The sequence below is a fragment of the Papio anubis genome, chromosome 1, assembly GCF_008728515.1.
Source record: "Papio anubis isolate 15944 chromosome 1, Panubis1.0, whole genome shotgun sequence".
Taxonomy (NCBI): domain Eukaryota; kingdom Metazoa; phylum Chordata; class Mammalia; order Primates; family Cercopithecidae; genus Papio; species Papio anubis.
This window is the reverse complement of record NC_044976.1, coordinates 187,959,015-187,972,188: the sequence shown is the minus strand read 5'-3', so window position 1 is coordinate 187,972,188 and position 13,174 is coordinate 187,959,015.

The window sequence follows — 13,174 nt, the reverse complement described above, 5'->3', positions numbered from 1 at the left end:
TGACATTGTCCTAGTTCTTAGCTAACAACACTGATGTGTTGGTCATAGGAGTTACTGATGTTCTATCTACATTAATGAACGCCTATTGGTGTGTGCACAGAGGATACCTCTTAAGGATGTACTAAATGGACTTTGGCTGATGCTGGAAATTCATTACCAAATCTTAACTTGCACATGTTACCTTGTGAAGGGAACTGCATTAGCAATGAGAGCTAAATCATCATGAAGTACTTTAATGCCATGAGATTGCAAACACTGGGACTGTTTTCATTTATTGAGTGGCACTTAGTAGCAAAGGAGCTATCCAGTATTCTCAGCAAAGAAGAGAGACGGAAGTATATTAATCTATTTTCATTCTAAGATGTTCCTTTATTCTCTCTGAACTCTAATACCAGTATAAAATATAACATTGGCATGAACAGTTAACGCTGTACTTAGGCAGAAAGGCTCTTTCTAATGACTTGTTCTCTCTTTACTCAGAACCGTATTTACCTCTGAACCAAGTTGAATTTTATTTTATTCAAGTTGCAAACTACCCCATGCCATTTTTATTATACTAAAGGGTTAAATCTAACCTCAGATACATAAAGGTAAATTAGTTCATAAAGGATAAAAATTGGGAAAGAAGAGAGCAGTTAAGGAAAATTTTATTTTTTGTCATTTTTTAAATGTTTCCAGTTCCCTCTACGTCAGTGAAACGGTTTTCCAAAGATGGTTTGAAGATAGAAAAAAACTTTTCCCCCCTAGCTTCATAGTTGACATCTGGCATTGGTTGGAATTGGTCTGGTGGCAGAGTGAAATAGGGAACTTCTTTTTTTTTCTTAAAGACAGGGTCTCACTATGTTGCCCAGCCTGGTCTCAAACTACTGGGCTCAAGTGGTCCTCTTTCCTCAGCCTCCCAAGGAGCTGGGACGGCACGTGACCACACCTGGCTGTAAATGTCATTCTTAATAGCTGAATAATCTTTGGTCAAGAAGTAACTTTTCCAGAGTTTTAGCTGTTACTTGACATTAATTGTGTTTCTTTTAACTGGTGAAAACTATATTTTGTTTGACTAGACTATCTAATTAATGTAAATGAAAGAAGTGGATAATGGAAAGGAAATTGAACAAAGACAAAAGTCTTGTTCATCATAGTGGAAAGGCATTTAATCAGGAAGAAGTTGGAATCCTGGAAGTTTTTCTTTTTTCAGGTACAACAGGCATTTTTTTTCTCTTCCTAAAATGTTCTTCCCCTTATCTGTGTACTTATTAGTTCAAGGAGTAACAAATGAGTCTTAGTTGAACTTAGTCTTTGGAAATTGAGCTCTTTATTTAGGCTATATGTGAAAGAGTTTATTGAAATACTCTGGTTGCTAAGCAGATTTAGAAAAGGAACAAGCAATTGTCAGCAAATCCCTAGGTTTGAGAAGATGTCCTCAGCAAAATATACCCCTAGGACTTACTGAATTAGATCAGGGTTCAGCAAACAATAGTTTGCAGGCCAAATGCTGAGGCTACTTGCTTGTGTAAAGAAAATTATAATGGAATAGGGCCGCACTTACTTAAGTATTTATGGCTTCTTTCTACTATACTGGCAAAATTGAGTACTTGTGACAAAGATCACGTGGCTGCAAAGCTTGAAAATATTTACTGTCTGGTATCTGTTAGAAAAAATTTGCCAACTCCAAGAAAGAATTACCTCCTAAAGTTGTTACTCCTCACATTTTGCCTTTACAATAGTTTAGTTGAAGTTTTAAATTCATGTTGGCACATACGCATGTTTCTTGAAAGAGTTTTCCAACATTTTCTACATCCTCTTCTCATAACTCTTCTTGTGCTCCTTCATGATTCCCATTGCTTTAAAATCATTTAGAATTGGCCTTATGGTTTGTCCTTGCCTTAATGGTGCAGGTATTTTAAAGTTTAGTTATAAGTAAGTGTTGCCATTCCTCTGAGTTAACTTGAACTGGTTTGCATAATGGTGACAAGAATAAATTTTTTCCCAAGCGGATTAAAAACTAATTTCATTATGAAGAAGTATTTTGATTCATATCCAAAGTACTGTTTTTCTAGATTAGAACCCCTACCTTTTCCCTCTTAATTTTAACTTCTTTAAACTCACTCTGTTCCATGTAGAGCAGTAAAAAGCCAAGTTTTTCTCCCTTTTTTCCTGGATGTTTTGAAACATAATGAAACATCTGAGGATTTCAAATTCTTTTTAGACGTATCTTCCCATTTCTGTTATTGTGTATAATTCTTCCAAATATGTATTGGAACATGTTTGCTTTGTGAATGTTCACTCTTAGTGTTCAAATAGCCTACTTATATTCAATGTGGGGAAAATGGGAAATGTTAGGGGTTTAATAAACAGAAATCGTTGCAGGAAGCCGGATGTGACAGCAGGCACCTATAATCCCAGCTACTCGGGAGACTAAGTTGAGAGTCCCACTTGAGGCCAGGAGTTGAAGGACCAGCCTGGCAACATAGACCTCATCTCTAAGACAAAAAAACAAATCCTTGCAAGAGGAGAGAATAATTGCTTCCCATTTGGAAGTGATATAGGGACTTTTGAATTACATCTGTCTTGACAAAGTCGTCTAGGCCGTGCTGATAACAGTATAGGGAGTTTGATTCTTTGTTGTGAGCTCTGTCAACATAGACAAAGTTCAGGTGAGTAACTAGCTTTCTATAATAAGGACTCTCTTCACTAGGTATTTTAAAGTTGCCTCTTTCTAATTGGATATTAGTAAGTTTTATATTATATACCCCCTGAGTAATAGATATTCCTCATCTATAAAATTCGGAATATTTGCCTAGGTTAGATCTGCCCTGGCTTAGAGCAGTTATACCTATAGTAACAGTAGGTTTTTGAGATTTTGGAGTATTACTTTTCTGATTAACCTAGGATTCTGATTAAGCTGGAATGTAAGATTTATGAAAGAATTGGATTTTGTTAGCCTAATGAATCATCTGCATCCCACTCTATTTGAGGTCTTGATAATAGATGTCAATTTAAATATGAATCTATTGAAAGCAATGAAGTTTTCCAAGCATTATGACATCCTTGATAAGTCTCAGTCTTATCTTTTTTCTTATTTTCTAGTCTCTTTCCCTGTCTTTAGTCTTCTTCCTCTTACATGGTGCTTTTCCCAGGGCCAGTCTTTTTAGTTTCTAAGCAAGCAGGCTTTTTTGTTCAGGATAAGCCAGAGTTAGATATTATGAATAGTTTGAAACATCTGAATATGTTACATTCCAAAGTATGTAATTACTGATAACGATAGTATTATCAAAACCTGAAAGATAGTGGTACAGATTATTCAGTTTAGTTGTGTAGGCAGACTATCTTTCTCCTCAATTGTGACACACAGCAGTGACTTGAGAAGGCAAATATTACTTGAAACCCACATTATCTTTATAGAGGGTACGTATATAAATAAATTTCCTACCTGACATTTTTCCCATTATCAATGTATCAGTAGCTCGCATCTTAACATAGAAGAAGCCCATTAGCTCAAATACTGGAAGCTTCAAACAACAAAGTAAGTTACAAAAGCAAAGCAGTTAATGAAAAAGACTTTGTCTATTGCCTGCTTCTTTCATGTCTACTCAGTAGGTCCTGTTGAGGATGCTAGAATACACCATCCAGTTAAGAAAGGGGTTGTTTTGTTTTGTTTGAGACAGAGTCTTGGTCTGTCATCCAGGCTGGAGTGCAATGGCTCAATCTTGGCTCACCGCAGTCTCCACCTCCTTGGTTCAAGCAATTCTCGTGCCTCAGCCTCCTGAGTAGCGGGAATTACAGGTGTGTGACACCATGCCCAGCTAATTTTTGTATTTTTAGTAGAGATGGGATTTCACCATGTTGGCCAGGCTGGTCTTGAACTCCTGGCCTCAATTGATCCTCCCGCCTCGGCCTCCCAAAGTACTGGACTTAACAGGCATGAACTACTGCACCCAGCCTCGGTTAAGAGAGATTTATGTTCAGCATCTCATATGGCCTACACCATGATTTAATATACTGCAAATCTTAGGATTTCAGTTAATCCATAATGCCAGGAGTTAAAGTATTTCATGGGAACATGTTTCCTCTTCTATGAAATCACCTGTCTGCAGTGATAGGTAATGTATAGGAGAATCTGTTTCATTAAGTAAATATTAAGTACTTTTTGATACCAGGCAACATGCTTGGAATTTGTATAATAAAACTGGCTTTAGACGTAGTTTAGATATAATGTGTCTTCCTATACTTGAGAGTCCTAAGCCCACTTGGTTGGCGTCTGGGATGTATTGCTTTTGAAAAGCCTTCACTTTTTACTGTAGAGATAAAAGATCAAAAAGGGGACAGAATTAGCTGTATTAAGTGCTTTATTGTCATAACTGCAGTTAATATAATAATACTATGAAGTAATAACAGTAATGTTAAAAATAACTAACTTTTTTTTGAATGCTTACTATATACCAGGCACAGTTCTATGTGCTTCACATTGATTAACTCATCTAATCCTTATGACAATCCCATGAGGGTGGATAACATATTATCCTCATTTTAGAGGGGAAGAAACAGACACAGATGACTCAGGCAGTCTAACACTAGAGTTGCCTCTAGTAGGTGTAATTATGTCACATTTTATAGATGAGGAAACTGATGAAACCCAGGTTACATAACTGGTAAATTACAGAGCCAGTATTTACCAATCTGATTCCAAAGCCCAGACTATCTGCATGATATCATATTGACTCCATTTGCTTATTAAGAGTTGAGGTTGACTGGAATATACAGTAGCCAGGAGCAGTACTGCTTTTAGTGAATGTATAATTGAAGAGAAAGTGATTAGAAGGTTCTTCAAAAGCTGATGCAGTTCATCTCTGAGCAGAGTTGAATAGTGAATATTTTCAGTGGATGTTGCCCACTGATTCAGAGGAGTCACCCGTGTGGTTAGGTCTAATAGTGAGTGAGGTACTATCAAGGCAAAAATTGAAGATAGAGTTCCAGTTACCTATTGCTGTGTAACAAACGTAATTAAAATTAAGTAATTTTAATTACTTAAAATCAACTATTTCCTGTATCTCATGATTTTGTGAATCAGAAAATTCAGGAAGGGCTTGTCTGGGCAATTCTGCTCCCTGTGCAATGACTCAGGTCACCTAATGGTATTCAGCAGGTGGTTAGACAAGTCTGGAAGGAGTGTCCAAGATGATCTTACTTACATACCTGACACTTTGGTGGGGGGACTAAAAGGATGGGCTCAGCAGGGCTCCTGTTTCTCTCCATGAAGTCCAAGGACTCTCCATGTGTTCTCTTCATCAAGGTAGTCAGATTTATTACAAGGATAACTAAGGCCTCTGAAAGGCTGGGCAGAAGATGCTAGTCAACTTAACGGCCAGGCCTAGAACTACCATATAGTCACCACTGTACTCTTGGTCAAAGAACTTAATGGTAAGATGACAGCAAGAATGAGGGGGGAAAAAAGAACTCAATGGTCAGCCCAAATTTAAGGAGAGAAGAAATACCCTGCAACTTTATGGAAGGCATGTCCAGGACTTGGGGCTATTTTTAATGTGTTAATGTTTTTTTATTTTATTTTATTTTTTATTTGTTTTATTTTTTGTCTTGACTGTTTGGTGTTTATTCGTCAGTTGTTTGTGCTGTAGAAACCATTTATTATGTCTACCATGGGTCACTAAAGGAGCTGGAAGGAGAATGAGACAAATACCTGGAGCATATTTCATTCCCTGCCCTCTCAAGTTTCATTTATCTTACAGCAAAATTTTCATTTTGTCCTGTGTTCCAAGTTGTGAACATTTGCCTGTTTTTGCTCTGAAGCCACTGTAACTACATGCGGAGCCAGAAATACTCTAGAGGGAGTAAAAAGCTAATTTTTTTTTTTTTTTTTTTTAAGGACAGAGTTTCACTCTGTCACCCAGGCTGGAGTGCAGTGGTGCAATCACAGCTCACTGCAGCCTCAACCTCCTGGACTCAAGTAATCCTCCCACCTCAGCCTCCCAAGTAGCGGGGACTCCAGACGTGTGCCACTATACCTGGCTAATTTTTGTATACTTTTAGAGACAGGATCTCACCATGTTGCCTGGGCTGGTCTTGAACTCCTGGACTCAAGAGATCCACCTTCCTCGACCTCCCAAAGTGCTGGGATTACAGGCATGAGCCAACGTGCCTGGCCCCAAAAGCTTACTATTAAATAATTTGATTTATTAGAGATGTCAGTTGTATTTTAAGTGTACAAATAGGTAAATACTCTTGCGGTATGGGAACATTACATGGCTACTGAATCTCTTTCAACAGGAGTTTCTATTTGGTGGCTACATGGATCATATTCTTGAGATAGTGAAAAGTTTTGCCTACTTATCTTAATCCCATCTCTACCTCTGCCATACTTCCTCCAGTATGATTTTGTGCTAGAAGATGAATCAGTTCCTTTCATTCTTGTTACTTTTCACACAGGAAAATGCATTGCCCAATTTTATATGTTGTTAATCTTTTAAAATTGGCAGTTGTTACCAGCCTCTCTCGTTTAACAGATCATTGAAGTCTTTTGATATTTGGTTAGATGTGTCAGATTTAGGATGCCTGATTTAAACTCGTGCTAACTTACTAAACTGTTCTGCTCTGAGAAGAAATATGGACAGAGAATGAATTTCACTGTCCATATTGATGAACCCCAAATCAATACACTTCTTAAGAAAGGTTTGAGATTATCCAATCCATGTACAGTGAATTCTGGGAGCATTGGCTGTATGGGCTTCCTACTGATCATCTGCAGTTATCACAGTAAAGAGATCTGTGTTCCTAGGTCAGGCCTCAGCAATTGCAAATACAGGAAATAAAGGGGTACTCAATGCTGAAGACTTAATTTAGGGTACCTACAAAATCCTGGGAAGGGAAAAAGAAGACCTTGGCATTTGTAGTTGAATAACCAGAGATGGAATGTTTGAGGCTTTTAGGCGTAAATATTAATTAGATTTTATCATATAAAGATTAGGGCAAATTAATTTATTTTTTTCTAGTTCATTCTTAACATGTTAAGGGGCAAATTTTAATGAATAAAAATTTAAAGGCCTTAAAACTTTCTTTTGGATTCACATTTCCACTCTGGTATAATCCACTCTGGTGTAGTCTGCCTTTTATGACAGAGAAAGCCTTTGAAAATATTGTCCCAGAGAATGAAAGATCTTATGATCATCTATGGAAATGTCTCTCATTCTTTATTATAGCCCTTTGGGCCCTCCTGTAGATTCTCTGTGAATCTAAGTTTGAAATCATTTGGTGTTTTCATGAAAAATAATTCTTACTATTCATTTAAATAATTCTTAAATGTGGTCTTAAATTGCAAGAGAGAACAAAGCTAGAAAAAAGGGAACCTTGTAGATTGACCAAATATTTATTCTTTATTTTCAGCATCACAAATCTAAACCATTTCAAGCTAATACAACAACCTGAGTGAGTAGAAATTCCTTAAGGTTTAGATTTCTGCTTTTAGTCACATCTTGAAGCGGATGTTTATGACTTATTTGAAGATGATCCACTGAGTTTCCTATAAAGTAATAGAATCCTAGCTATAGTGGTTCTTTAAGAACCACTGAAAAAACAGAATTGCAGTGCAGGGAACAAAGCTTAAAATGTGTTTCCTCTGGAAGCCAAGATGCTAAAAAAGGGGTCACTAAAAGTGTGACTGAAGTCCACCTCTAGAATGGCTATCAGATAGCAGAAGTATTTAGAATGTATATGGCATTTCTAATATTTTTACAAAAATAATTTTAAATCATATAACTTGAATCTTTTTTTTTAAGTCTGTTTTCTTTTTGGAAAACTGGCACCAAAAAAATAACACTAATATAATTCAATTGTATATGCATGTGCATTGAACCCAGAGTGGGTATACTAAAGATAGTTCATGCAAATAACTTATGGGAAGTTTGGCTATTTTTTCATAAATATATGTTTATAAATATATTTAGTCATCCACTGTGACCTTGGTAGCACAGAAGCATTTTGTTAGCTGTATCATTAATTCTAAAAATCAAATTCTTGGCATAGTAGGCTATGAGAGCTTTTTGTTGCTTTGTATTTTGGCTAAGAAAATTATTTCTTGCACTTTTTATTTATAAAGATGTTATAATACAATGCACCCACTTAGTGTAGCTTTTCTTTAGAGAAAAAAGATGTAGGTGTAAAAGTGAAATGTATGTTTTAAAACCTGGCAAAAGGAGGGACCTCAAAAAAATAAATTTCGCTTGCCATCTACCTGAGTAGGGTTGGGGATTAATATAAAACTTAGGTTAAAAGTAGCTGTTGGGATAGGTATACTGTTGCTGTGAATCGCAATATTGCTGTGAGTTGCCAGCTATGTGTCTGTAAGTTTATGTGTGTATGTGAGAAAAAGGTATTTCATGAAGGCATAAAAGTCAGTGTAGAATATCCTACCTCCCACTAGAGACAGCATATTCAAGATTGCTGTGTAGTCCCTTGGGCAGGAAGCTGGATTCCTCAGCCACTGTCTACCCCCTTCTTCTCTATACTCACTTCAGCTCCTCTACCTCTGAGCACTTGGCTGAAGAAAGAGTATAGCTTTCTGTAGCAAGCAAAGGAAAGCCAGACCCAAAATATAGAGGCTGCAGAATCTGAAATTCTTATCATGTTCAGATATTAATATTTGATTTTGTTGCCCAAATCAAACGATGTCAGAACACTTGGGTTTAGTGCTTTTTTTTTTCTCTCTCTCCCACAAACTTCTAGTTTAGTGCTTTTATCCACTGACTTCTGTTTGGCAGGAGTAGCCAGTGGAGGTCAAGTCCTTTTTTAAAGACTAAAACACCTAATTCCTTTTAATGATATGTAACTTTTGTTTGAATCCCCAACTTCTTTTTTCTTTCTTTCTTTCTTTTTTTTTTTTTTTTTTTGTAGAGATGGAGTCTCCCTATGTTGCCCAGTCTTGTCTTAAACATCTGGGCTTGGCTGGGTGCAATGGCTCACACCTGTAATCCCAGCACTTTGGGAGGCCGAGGCAGACGGATCACCTGATGTCAGGAGTTTGAGACCAACCTGGCCACCATTGTGAAACCCTGTCTCTACTAAAAATACAAAAAATTAGCTGGGTATGGTGGCGGCACCTGTAATCCCAGCTACTAGGGAAACTGAGGCAGGAGAATCGCTTGAACTCAGAAGGTGGAGGTTGTAAGTGAGCCAAGATCGCACCATTGCACTCCAGCCTGAGCAACAAGAGCAAGACTCCGTCTCAAAAAAAAAGAAAGTCTGGGCTCAAGGAATCCTACCACCTCAGCCTCCCAAAGTGCTGGAATTACAGGCGCCAGTCACCACACCTGGCCCATGATGGATTTTCAGATGACCTCTTTTGCTTTTAGTCTCTCCAAAGAGAGAGATTCTTGTTTTTAATGTCAATATTGTTATAATAGTCAAGATGGCCTCACCTGAATGTTGTAGGTGTCAGAAATTGTTTCAGTAGTAATATGCCACTAGGCAGACCACCTAATCTTTAAATCCAGTTGTAGCATTCAATTTACTTTCTGTTTGCGGCACTAGTGCACTGAGCCAAGTCAACTTGCCCACCTTTCTAATATTTCTTACAGCTAAGGAGGAACTGTTGGTTCTTTGATATCCTAGAATGCTTTCTACCTTGTGGAAATGCTTTTCACCTTAATACACGGATTATATTGTCTAAATGTCTAAACAGGGATTCTCTGGTTAGAATTGAAATGAGAGAGTGATCCATTTTCAGATTTTTAGAGATTGGCTCCCCTATTTTAGGTACTAGCTGATAAGTATTTAGTTTCCTGGTGACTTTGGATAGGGCAAGTGGAGATACAGAGAATGTGAAATTCCAGATAATAAGACCAGCATTACTCACAAATGACAACTGATGCAGTGATTTCTGCCCAAATGCAGTAAGAATCTTGTAGGGAGATAAAGTGGTAAAATTACATGAATCTTTTTACCATGACTATTTTTTTTTTTCCTAACTGTAGCATAGTTCTCTGCCTATAAAGCCATGCGAATATCCTAGACCCAGGAATTAATTCCTGCTTAGGAAAATTTTTTCTTCTGGCTTATTTTTGTTTGTGCCCAGAGTTTTGTCCTAGGCCTGTCCCCTGATCTTTTGCTATAACACATACTTAAGGTGCAGTCTTCTTTCCTAAATCAATACTTTACTATTGGTGTTGCTGCCAGTTATTTATTTAGAAAGAAAGTGAAAAAATGCCTAGGTAGTTTGATTGCAGCATGCTAAACCCATAAATCTGGACAGAAGCCATGGAGTCTTACCTTTTCTCTGTCTGGCTTGGATGAACAATGGCCTTATGCTTTCTATTACAGGACTAGTTGACCCAGTTCTTCATATTGGTTGCACATTAGAATTGTATAGGACCCCCTCTAGACATTTACATTTTATTGGTCTATTGTGCAACCTGGGCTTTAGATGATTCTAATATGCAGCCAAGGTTGAGAATCGCTCCCTATGAAATCCCTAATGGTCTTTAGCAGGATAACATCAATGCAGTTCTCTTTGACCTGAAAATATCTTTATCGATATTCCATGCAAGGTTCTCAATTCAAAGTGTACAGTGGGCCAAGGCTTAGGTAGTAAAATGGATCATCCACTTGTCCTCAGAGTAATTCTGGAGGGAGATACTGTCATCCGTCCAGTTTCCTCTCTATACCAAATACAAAGTACACGTAAGTAAGCAAAACAAATTTTCAAAGATCCTTCTCTAGAATTCTTGTTCCTTTGCATATGTAATTTCAGTGGAGATTTCTCAACTAGCTGAAATGGAGAACTTGAATTTATTAAAAGATCCCAAACTGCTTACAGCAATTTCTATTTGTAAAATAAACAGGTAGCATTGTTAATGGAGAAAAGGAAGGATCCTGCTTGGGGTGATGGTAATATGTTTGATTATTTGTCTCTTAGCCTGTCTTCTAAGTGGGATTTCAGTGTCAGTTCACTTCACTTTTCTTGGCTTGTTTTTTTGTGAATGAAATGAACTAGCTAAGGCTTAAGTATTTTTGAATAATATATGAAATATGAAATGAGTCATTTTAGGATCTTTGTTCTGGAATGTCAAAGACCTAACCAAGTACTTCCCAAATGAGGTTCCAGATTCATTCTTCTCATCTAGGGTAGTAAAGGTGTTTCAATGGGTTTGTTACTTGCCCATGGCAACCTCACACATGGTAATAGAGAGGGGAGAATTGTTTTATTACCCTAAAAAAGTGAGAACCACTGTTCAAACTAACTAGCTACCAAGAGACTTCTAACTCATGAAGAAAATTTGTATTTAAGAGCAAGTTCAAATGTAGTAGTCTCTCTTCTGAGAGTATTCTGGATACCACGGAAAGTTTCACTTATATATTGCCTACAAGTAATTGGTAATTTGAACTTCAGTAGGTAATATGTGCAAAGAGAAAAAGTAGGTCAAGGAGAAAGTTGGTTAGTGCAGAGGGCTGAATTAGCATCAGTCTGAAATTTCATTAAAGTAGCACTAAGGCCTGGGTGTTTGCTTAGCATGTAAATGCTGCAGTGTCAGAGAAAATGCCTCTTATGCCTTAGAAAATTTGCTGAAGGCTCCCTGTTATTGGTGGAATAGAAAAGCAGTAGCCTTTGAGACTCCAAAGAGAGTAACCCCCTTAGGGTTTTCATACTGAAGAACCTTGTGGAGTACTGTGAAACATTGTTGAACTTTATGCAAATTATACTGCACTGGATTTTAAGATTTTATGGGGGAGAGAGTAGAGGAGAATGGGGAAGTAATGATAAAAGATAAATACGTAAAGTTGTACTATATTTTAAGCAAGGAATGAAACAAATTCCCTCGCAGGAATTCCCTCTCAGCACTGTGAAGTTTGGTCAAGTTTGGCCTAATGGGTTGGCTTGCTGATTCCTCTTAAACCTCTAGGAAATCCTTTCTAAAACAGCAAAACAAACGTTAGTTTGAGTACTGTTTCACCACCCTGCTCCATCCCCCTACTCTCAACAAAAGAAAAGCATTCCCAAACTATAGGCAAAAGAAATGTGTTCTATCTCAGTCCATTAATTTTTCATCTGCTATGATCTGTGTTCACAGTTTTAGCACATTGCATTATTTTGTGATCTGATAGCAGAACATCAGGAACTAATGGCTTCCTTCCCTTTAAGAAACCTTAAAGTTAGAACTTTTTTTTTTTTTTTGAGACAGGGTCTTGATCTGTCACCCAGGGTGGAGTGCAGTGGCACACTTATAACTCACTGCAGCCTCCACCTACCAGACTCTATCCTCCTGCCTCAGCCTCCCAAGTAGCTGGAATACAGGCACGTGCCACCACACCCAGCTAAATTTTCTATTTTCTTTTAGAGACAGAGTCTCACTATGTTGCCCAGGCTGGTCTCAAACTCCTGGGCTCAAGTGATCCTCCCACCTAGGACTCCCAGAGTTACAGGTGTGAGCCACTGTGCTTGGCCTAGAACTCTATTTTTGGCATTTCTTTCTAAATGAGTACATTGGAAGAACATTAGGTTTCCAGGCTCCTCATAATTTCTGAAGGGGACCCGCTCTGCTCTGCCTCTGAAAGGAGAAGAAAAGGCTGAGGGTTCAAAGATAGAAAAGTCAATGTAGCAGAAATTTGATTTCCTTCAGATGGACATAGTCTGAAAGAAATCTATCCAACTGTTCTCTATGGTGCTTACATGATGGGTGACAGCTGTCCCCATCTACCTGTCCCTGGCACTGTGCCTTCCCACTGGTCACTGTGAAAAGCAAATCACACTGGACTCAGAGGCCAGAATCCAGGACAAAATCCCCCTTTTCATCTTGAGCCCATCACGTCTTTGTATAGCTGTTAATGTAGCATTTACTTCTTTATGGGAAACTCTTGGGTTTTTAACCCAAGAAGAAATTGTAAAGCATTTAAACTAGTCAGAAAATAAGATTCTGATGGTAGCGATCAAATAAAGAGATGATAGGAAAATTTCACTTCCTCTCAGTTGATATTGATTGATAGCAAGGATCAACTACGCCCACCTCTTCCTAAGTTTTTAAAGGCTACCATAATAATTGCAAGCAACAAATTTATCTAACATTTTTTACAACTTGCTAATCAAGGAGAATTCATATTAAAACAGACAATCAGTTTCTAAAATGTTATCCCTGAAAGGGAATGGAATAGAGTATTTTTAGCTATAAGAACCTAC